The sequence below is a fragment of the Humulus lupulus genome, chromosome 1 (assembly GCF_963169125.1).
Source record: "Humulus lupulus chromosome 1, drHumLupu1.1, whole genome shotgun sequence".
NCBI classification, from domain to species: domain Eukaryota; kingdom Viridiplantae; phylum Streptophyta; class Magnoliopsida; order Rosales; family Cannabaceae; genus Humulus; species Humulus lupulus.
In genome coordinates, this window is record NC_084793.1 from 236,133,234 (window position 1) to 236,143,315 (window position 10,082).

Consider the following 10,082-nt stretch of genomic DNA (forward strand, 5'->3'; position numbering starts at 1 on the left):
TATTACTTCAGTTCCAAATGTAAACATATCAAATGCAACAATATCTATATGCAACTTTTAGTTCCAAATATTTTTGAGGTGTATATTGTTGTTAAATTTTTTTTTTTAAGTTATACATTTTATTTTCTCTTCTAAAAAGATGCCATGTAGACATTGAGTGGCCATATGGATGATCAATGCTAAGAATTTTTAGGCTTTTATTTTTCGTATTAAATCATGAATAGCTTTCAAAAGTTAAGTGGCAGGGTACATTAGTCCGAACAATTTATTCAACAACCTGAATACTAGTAGAAATCATGCTTCAAAAAATATTGTATTTTCAATTTGACCCTTTCTTTATCGGCTACAAAACAAGTAACATACCTTGTACATTTTTTCTTTGGTCATCTCTAGATTCCAAATATGAAGGGCTATGTCAGTGACAACTTTTCACTATTTTTATAGAACTGTTTTTTTAATCAAGTGTGTATCTCTTCTATAGAGCTACGTGTAGCTACCATCATGTAATTCCGATCATATTTATCCACTACTGCTTCTCTATACTTCTAAATTTCACTACTGCTTCAAGCATTGCAAGCTTCCTCCAATTTTTTATTTTCTGTAATGTATACTTTATTTTTTAATATATCAATACTTTTCTTGATTAAGATACATGAAAACTCAAATTTAAATTCTCTTTCTTATTTACTTTTTACATAATAATATAATAGTAATAGTAATTGTACTGAAGTTGTAGATACTAATTATTTTTCAGTATGGAAGAAGATAAGAAAGAAAATATTAACTTGTTTTGGCAAGATTAGAACTGAACAGAGTTCTAAATAAATTTAAGAATTTAAAAAAAATTATATACTTGTATGTATATACGTATTACACACTAAAAAATAATAACAGCATAAATAGTTGCAAGTGAATCACAAACCTTCTTAGCATCTATTTGACTTTCCAAAACTCTGGGTGATAAGGTCCTCGCCAGGGAAGAAGATCTAGACCAATCAAATAGAGAGACTTGACCTCTAAGTAGCCGTCTTAAATGATCCTGGAAATACAGTTCAACAACAATTGAGACCTTCCTTCCATTATATGAAATTTTTAGTTAAGAATAGCAGCAAAAGGTTTAGCTCTGGAGGAACTAACCAGCAAATGAGAGAAGTCAAGTTCCTTGTGTGTCACTGAAAACTCAATATCGAAAGGTGCAATCTGGGGATGGGCAAATTTTTTTTTGAAGAATGAGATAAGGTGATTAGTGGAACATCCACCACAAAAACAGGGTAAACATGGATCACCTGAAATAATGAGTTTTACTCTCACTTTAGAAATGGAAAGCTTCGTGAGGCAGAGACTTCGGTGAGGACGGAGAGACTTCGTGAGGGCGGAGGCAGAGATGAGTTGAGGGCGGTGAGTCTTCGTGAGGGCGGAGAGGGCGGAGAGGGCTTCGTGAGTGAGAGAAAGGCTGAGAGAGGGCTTCGTGAGTTAGAGAAAGGCTTGAGAAAGAGAAAGGGAATTTTGGCATAAATTCATTTTGCCGCCTGGGATTTTAGTGATATGGCGCCAAAAATTTTAATCCCCCCTATTCATCAGCCGTGTTAATATTTTAATCCCCCATTAATAATAGCATTTTTAAAAATATGCTATACTTTAATGTAATATATACTCAATATTGTTGTAGTGGAGATTCACGATTGATGGTAACCTATCTTAACACTAGTTATTCAACTAGTGTTAGGTTCAATAGGTAATAACAAGTCAATCAAGTGAATATTAGTTGTACTCAAAACAAGTCCCATTTGAGATATTGAGTACTTGTGTGTTACCAAGTGGAGGGTTAAAACCGAAAGGTTTTTTAATAGAATTCAGTCTTGTAAAGACAAGTATTTTTGGTAACAAAATACTATAAGAATTCTACCTATATGGACCTAGGGGCGGTGCCGCCTCTCATGAGAATTGGGAGTATTCTCAAGAACGTCCATGAATGGAAAGTGCACATGGCCATTAACGGTGCAAAGCGAGACATAGAGGTCTCAAGTGAACATCGCAAATGTGTGTGTATTATCACTGATTTGTCATCATGAAAAGATGGTTCAATGCCTAGTGCAACCAAATTTTCGACAAATTTTGTGATAATTACACTACAGTTAAGTTCAAGTTGAAAAACAATTTACTTTATGCATTAATGCAATGACTCCTATAAGAGAGAGTTCTTATTTAATCAAGTGGGAGATATGTTATATTTTAAATATAATGATTGATTAAATAAGTGTTACAATAGATGACTATTTAATCTAGTGGGGGAATGTTATATTATTTTATAATATAATGTAATATTATATTATTTTAAAATATAATGTTTTAGATTAAATAAATGTGACATAGAGTGTCACATATTGTAACATATAATAGAGAGTTACATTATTTGGATATATGTGAAATATCCAAACATGTAACATATTTGGTGTTACAAATTCATCACAAATTTGTAACTCCTAAATATCACCCATTATTGTGTAGATTTGTTGTTACACAATATTGAGATGAATTTCTTAAAGCCATATGAGAAATGGCTGATAGAGATGTGATTTTAACTCCCATATTGTGTATGGAAGTTACAACATTAAGTGGGAATAAATTGGAACGTTTTGGAAAAAACTTAAAAATTGGTTGCTGAAAATGACCAAGGGCCGCGGCGCTTGAAACAAGCGTCGCGGCCCTAGTGGCTGACAACTTCATACAATTTCCGTTTTTATCCAATTTTGAACGATTCCAACAGCCAAGTAACTCCCAAATCTCTATTTTAATTCCATAAAACACCCAATTAATCATTGGTAACAGCCATGGGGGTTGGTGGAATTTGAAATTCAAAGGGTGTCTCTAAACTCTATAAATAGGAGCCTAATGCTCACTTGTAAGACACAACATTTCTATCCATTAGAGCACTTGGCTAGAAACACCTTGAGGCTTGATAATTCCAGAAAGCTTTTCCAATATCTGAGAGAGATCCCTTAGTGCTTGAGTTAGGGGGAAATAAGCTTTTGGACAAAGGTTTTAAACCTTGTTCAAGTTGGTGGTCCCCAACCCTCTTCACTTAGGTTGTGTAAGTGAGAGTTTACTTGTGTTTCTGTTCTTCTATTTATTCTATTTTTCTTCTTCTGATTCTCTTGTTCTATTTACTTGTATATTTTGTTTAAGAGTTGTAATCTTTTCATTTGGTCCAAACACTTTATTTTATTTGTAACCTTTTTCTTTGAGTTGTATTTTACTATTCTCTTCTTCTTCATCATCTTCTTTATTTCCTTTGTTTTATTTGTATTTTCAGTTATAGAGTTGTAACACTTTATTTAATCTACCTTGTCCATTGTAATATTTTGCATAGAGTTGTAACATTATCTTACCATTTCCATTGAGGCAATACTTATTTTCCTAACACCTGCAGCTGAGGCTTGGGCCTCCTCCAAGTTGATCCATCCCTGGGCCCTATTTAGGAATTCGTTTACTGAGCTGACTCCCTTCCTTTGTATCTCATTCCAGAGTCCCCCTCCGACGAGGATTCCAGTTCTCAACGCCATGAGCTTGGAGCTGTCATCTGCGTCTCTGGCTCGTGCAGTGACATTAGTGAACCTGCTCAGGTAAGCCTTCAAAGGCTCGTCGGGTTGTTGCCTCACGTTATCCAGGGAGGCAGCCTTGATGCGGGCAGTCTGGGAGGCTCGTAATGCTCTTTTGAAGTCAACAGAGAAAGTTTTCCAAGAGCTGATTGACTGTTTCTTGCTTTGTTTGAACCATTGTCTGACCGACCCAGTCAGTGTGGAGGGAAATATTAAATACCTCAGCCCGGGGCCAATGTTGTGGGCCATCATCAGGGTATTGAACATACCCAGATGATCTGACGGATCTCCGTCTCCATTGAATTTGGACAGGTGCGGCATACGGAAACCGGGAGGGTATGCCGTTGCTACTATGTTGGGGGCGAAGAGCTCAAGTTCGTCCCCTGAATCATATTTGTCCTTTTTTTTCTGACAGGAGCTTCCTCATTAACTCCTCCATCTGAGCCAAGTGCTCAAGGGTTTTGTCCTGATTTCCTTGGTTATTCCGGGGTTGTTCAACAGCTCCGGATCCATTGTATAGGTTTGGTGGGTTATTGCCCCTCCTATCTTGAGATAGGTTATTTGGGACATTCCCGCCGTCACGTACCTCGGACAGGTCTCCCCTTGAGCGAGCATGGCTGCCACTTCCTACCGGGTCCCCCCTATGAGAGTTAAGGCGATCTCGTAGGTCACCCCTCGGGGTGGCTTGAGGACTTTGCGCCGAGCTTAGGCGTTGGCGCAGGTCTCCGCTAGAAAGGTCACTTCGGCGACTTCCGGTCCAGTAGCTCCCGTTAGAAAATCTCAGAGCCTGCCTTTGGGGCTGAGGATCCGGGACTTCTCTGGGCGCCTTGCTACAATGGGACGGTCCTGCGGATGGTGAGTTTCTCCTGCTGCTCCCATAAGCTGGAATATCTCGGACAGGCCGAGGAGGAGACATATATCTTATCGGTGAAGGAGGATGTCTGACCGGGGATGCAATCCTGGTTCCGTCAGGGCGGATCAGGTTAGGTAGGGGCCTTTCGGCCCTGCCAACTTGCGGGCCTTGCGCCTGGCAATCTGAGCGGGGCGCAGGACGGCTGGCCGGGACAGGCTGTCTCTGTGAGCCCTCCCCGGATCTCCTTCTAGAATTCCCTCGAGCCCTCCTGGGTGCGCTCGAGGCTGGCAGTGAGCTGGGAGTTGAAGTTCGGACTGAGCGGCTATACTGTTGCTCTGCCCTGGGTAGTTCTTCGAAGGTTGCCTCTCGGCGGTGCAATGAGGGAGTAGAGTTGGATGTTGGAGGTCTGGCCGAGCGGCTAGGCCTGGACCGATTACCTTGGCGGGACTTATGAGTCTCGCCTTGCCTCTTTCCGACGTTAGCATCGGTTGTAAGAGGGGGTAGTCGGCCCAACACCTCCTTAATCTGCTGATTAGCTTTCACCAGCTGACTCCTTAGCTGAGCATTCTCCATCTCTACTGCCGTGTAAAAGTCCGGGTTTGGATTAGGTGGCCAGGATGCCGAACTTCCAGTGTCATCTGGCCTATTGGCTGCTTGCCTGACCGCTGCTGAACTTCAAGGTTTTGCTCACCGGAGATGGCGGCATGATGGGCCGCCTGCCCATCATGCTGGTCTGCCTCATTACCGTGTCTTGATCGAGTGATCACCATGGTTGGATATTTGCGATAGCACCAATCTAACAAGCTCTCAATGAAAGCACCAAACTGTTGACGCGGTTCTTCGCCAACAAGTAATTAAGAAAATAAGAGAAAGGGATTAGTGTTGAGTGATGAACCGAAACAGATGAATGATCTTAATATGAACTGAAGATACGACTATGTTTTTAGGTGGTTCAAAGGTTAAAATCCTTCTACTCCACCAGCCTATATTATTGCTATATTTCTGGTATTCCTTACAGGGTATTTCGTTACACAATAGAATCCAACCCCTTGTAACTCACAGGGTCTCCATATTTATAGGAGAGGGCACCTGGGAGTTGGTAAGGGGGGTCATCCCGTGACCTTCTTACCCATCATGTCACTTCTGTGACATTCATGATTAATTCCTAAAACCTGACAAATGAAGTGTGGTCTAATCAATAGGTAAGGGGGATAATGGGCCGCACGGCCCAACCCAGTCGTGGGTGCCTGAACACGCACGTTCATGCTGCGTGTCCGAGAATTCAGGGATATATCAGACACGTGATGTCTGATATATGCACGTTTACCTTGCGTGGTTGACTTTATAAAGGGTCACAGCTGCCAACTCCAGCTCGTACCTCGGGCTGGATGCCTTCTTGACCCACGGTCCTCATGTCTCTGACTCGACTCTTAAGTAATCTTTAATAAACTTTTGACTACCTCGAGCTAAAAATATACGACCTGACAATAGCAGCTCCGGCTACGTGGCTGATATAATTATGCCATATATCAGCTCACTAATAGCCCGTGGAAAATTAGGGCGTACACCAGGCGAGCTCAAATTTTCACTGATGGAAGATCCATCTACCTCGCAGCCAACAACTATTCCCACCTTGAGGGGAGAATTTTTTGAGGCCGAGCATTATTGGAGCTCAATTTCTTCAATAGGGCAGATCTCTAACATCTTGGCCCTCCACAGAATTGGATTATCAGGCTCGCTGAGGTGTCGAGCTCCAACCTCCCACGAGCGAAGCTGTCGCGCCCCGGGAGATGGTAATCTCGACAGTAAGTTAAAATATGCGGCTTGGAGCCATGAACATATGAGGGCAGGGGCCTTATTGCCTTTGAAGTCCTTTTTCAAGGAATTCTTGGATTTCTTCAGGCTTGCTCCTTCCAACTCAACACCAACTCATACAGGGTTTTTTCAGCCCTGAGGTCGCTTTACCACGAGCTAAAGTCGGAAGGACCTTCACCAAAGGAGATTTTATATCTTTTTTGCTTGAAAAGCAATCTCTCCCGAGCTCGGGGAGGAGATGGCTTCTATTATCTCTCGAGCTATCCTCATGAGAAGAAAATCTTTGAGGATCTCCCAAACCATCCTCCCAACTTCAAGGTGGCCTTCTTTTGGATGGAGGATCTGGCTCCCTCCAGACACTATTCGTTCAGGCGAATCCGTAAGTATACGACCTTTTTTTTTCGTGTTCAAATTCTTGCTTAGGCTCGAACCACTCATAATACATTTACTTCTTCAGCCAACTATCATCGTCCCACTGGTGAGATGAAGGAGCATAAGGAGACTTTGCTTCAACTCCCTTATGGCAGGCGCTCCTTGTCTTATCTTCTTCATGAAGATAATATTCGGGCCTGTGGTCTCTTCGAAAAGGATCAATCCACAAACGACTGGTCCAACAAGAAGTACACCAAGTGGGAGTTTATGCCTCTCCCAACCGGCAGCCTTCCTCTGAGGCGAAGCTCTAAGGCACGATCCCCAGCTCGCCATCGCAGGAGTCCATGCTCGGGAAACGAGGCCAATGACAAGGCTTCAAGCTCGAGTGACAGAGGTATGGTCATCCTTAGCTCGACCTTATGGTCTCCTTCGCTACTTAAGCATAAGCCCGACACCTTAATCTTGTGCAAAGATGATAGGAACCACTTTTGTGTATGGTCCTGGGTAGATAAGAGGGTTCATAGGTTTGATAGCTGGTTAGGGAAGTACGATACTATGTATAGTCTGAATGAGGTCTGGGATAGAATAGTCGTCCGTTACGGGACGAATGATTATAGTGACCTTTCGAGGTTGACTTCCACATATAGGGAAGGGACTTCCCCTGCCTCTTCCAAAGATGGGGGAATTACGTGGTCGCCGAGCATGAGCTCAGGGAGAGTTCCAGTTAGGTTCCTCGTTACTTGTCCTTTTATTCCTTGACTGTCTGCATTATGCTAACTTTTTGTGTCTTGAAATTTCTTATAATGTGGTGTGATTATGCAGGCACTATGGATTCTGATCTCGAGACCGTGCTCGCCATGGGTGAGGGGGCTAAGAAGAGCAAGCGCCTGATAGCCTCCCAGAAGTCTGATCGACCTACTAAGGTTTCTAAGAGGACCAAGAAGACTCCTCCTCCCCTAACTCCCATTGCTACGAGCCCAGCTGTGGGTCCCACCTCCCAAGTTAATGTGTCCACCACAAATGCTCCTCCTCTACCTCCTGCCGTCAAGATTCTCCCCAAGCTCGGCCCTCTTCCAAAGAAACCAACGTCCAAAGGACGTCTGTTGTCGATTTCTACTCATGTTGATGAGTATGTTGTCGACAATGATGCTAGGACCCATGGGGCTACACTAGGCTCGGACGTCCTGACTTGGGTAGGCCAGAGCATTAGCAGCTTCGAGGCTCCTCAGTGGAAGTTCTTGAAAAATGCTCGGGACTGCACCACTCTTTATGACAAGAGTGCCGAGCTCACTGCTGCGGTAACTTCTCTCACCTTATTATCGTTGTTGTTGTGTTTGGTGTATGTTCTAACTTGATTTGTTTGTGTGTCAGTCCCTTACTGCATTTGCTCAGCTAAATTACAAGCTGAACAACGAGATCCATTCGAGCATGTCATATGCTAAGGAGGCGAGGGATTTTCAGCTCAAGCTCCCAGACGAGTTTAAAGCCAAAAAAAATCAAAACTGGAGGCTAAGGCTGAGGCTGAGCAGATGAAGTCCAGGATAGCAGAGCTCGAGAAGCTGAATGCCAGGCTTGAGGAGCTTTAGAAGATCAATGCCAATCTTGAGGAGGAGAAAAAGGCCACCTTCGAGATAATGGAGGAGGAAAAAACTCGTCTCCTCAAAGAGTTCAAGCAGAGGAAGGACCGAGCAGTTGACCTGGCCATGTACAGGATCTGGGCCAGCAATGCCGATCTCGATACCAGCTTCCTAGACTCTTTTGAGGAGGAGCTTGTGGCCAAATGGCAAGCTCGGCTTGAAGTGGAGGAGGCTGCTCAGGAGGAGGCAGAGAAGGCTAAGGAGGATGCTGAGAAGGCTAAGGAGGGTGATCCTTCCTCCTAAATCTCGATCCGGGGCTGCGTCCCTTTGAAACCTTTATAATAGTTTTTATCTTTTGTTTTTTATGCCCTTGGGGCTAAGACAATTTATAGCTCGTAAAAGAGATATTTTCTTATGATATTTATAATACAATATTTGACTTTACTTTAATATTTTTTCTTTACATTTCTTAAGTGGAAATATTTTAAGCAATTTATATTAAGTGTCCTTATCTTTGTTTATTCATACAAACACGTGGTGGATTTAAGCTCGAGATTTAATGCATTCATGCACAGTTTACTCGATGTATCCGTATCCGATCTCATTACTTATCAATGTCGAAACTTACTTTTACCATGCACTAAAAAGTACTTATATGGTATGTAATGTAGGTGGTTTAGTTATATCCTGCTTTTCTAGTTACTTTCCCTCGTCCTCGGGTAGCTCCCCAAAGTTATGAGGTCAAAACTATCTTTTTGAAAAATATTCCAACTTCGATCTCGACTTAACTTGAAGTAGGTTTATTTATATTCCAACTTTCTGTCGATTAGTTTTAGCTGGTTTGTTCCAAACCTATTTAGGTCATGTTTTTGGTTCGTAATCCATATAGTTATACATTTTTGATCTAGTTATATCTTGATCACGCATTTGGTTACATCCAAATTACCTTGGCTCGTGCATTTGGTTATATCCAAATACTTTACTTTTTATGTCCAAATTATTTTTGCTTGCGTATTTGGTTATATCCAAATACTTTCCTTTTAATAATCTGGTTATTTTTTAATAGTTTGGTAATGTCCAAACTATCTTAGCTCGCGTATTTGGTTGAATCCAAACACTTATATTCTTTAATAGTTTGGTTATGTCCAAACTATCTTAGCTCGCGTATTTGGTTAAATCCGAACACTTTTATTCTTTAATAGTTTGGTTATGTCCAAACTATCTTAGCTCGCGTATTTGGTTAAATCCAAAAACTTTTATTCTTTAATAGTTTGGTTATGTCCAAACTATCTTAGCTCGCGTATTTGGTTAAATCCAAACACTTTTATTCTTTAATAGTTTGGTTATGTCCAAACTATCTTAGCTCGCGTATTTGGTTAAATCCAAACACTTTTATTATTTTCGTGTATGCTATTTCTTTTTTTTTTCAAGCTTACGGGATATATACCACTAATTCCCCCTTAATATCCTATGAGTGTGACCATAGGTTATTAAATTAAGAGAGTTTGCAAAAATACAGCATATTGAGATGAAAATGAACTTTATTCGGAATTGAACAATTTATTAACAGAAGAATAGTAAAGAAAAACAAGCACGGTTACAGGTGACATCATTCCTACACTATTGATAGTAAGGTCGTAGATGCTCGCCATTCCATGCTTGTGGTACCAAATCCCCGTTCAATCTTGCCAATTTGTAGATGCTAGGTCGGATAATCGATTCGATCTGATAAGGTCCTTCCCAATTAGGCCCGAGCACGCCAGCAGTCGGGTCCCACGTAGCTAAGAACACACGCCTTAGCACCAAGTCTCCCAAACTGAATTTTTTGTCTCGAACCTTTTTATTAAAATACCGGGCAGCTCGCTG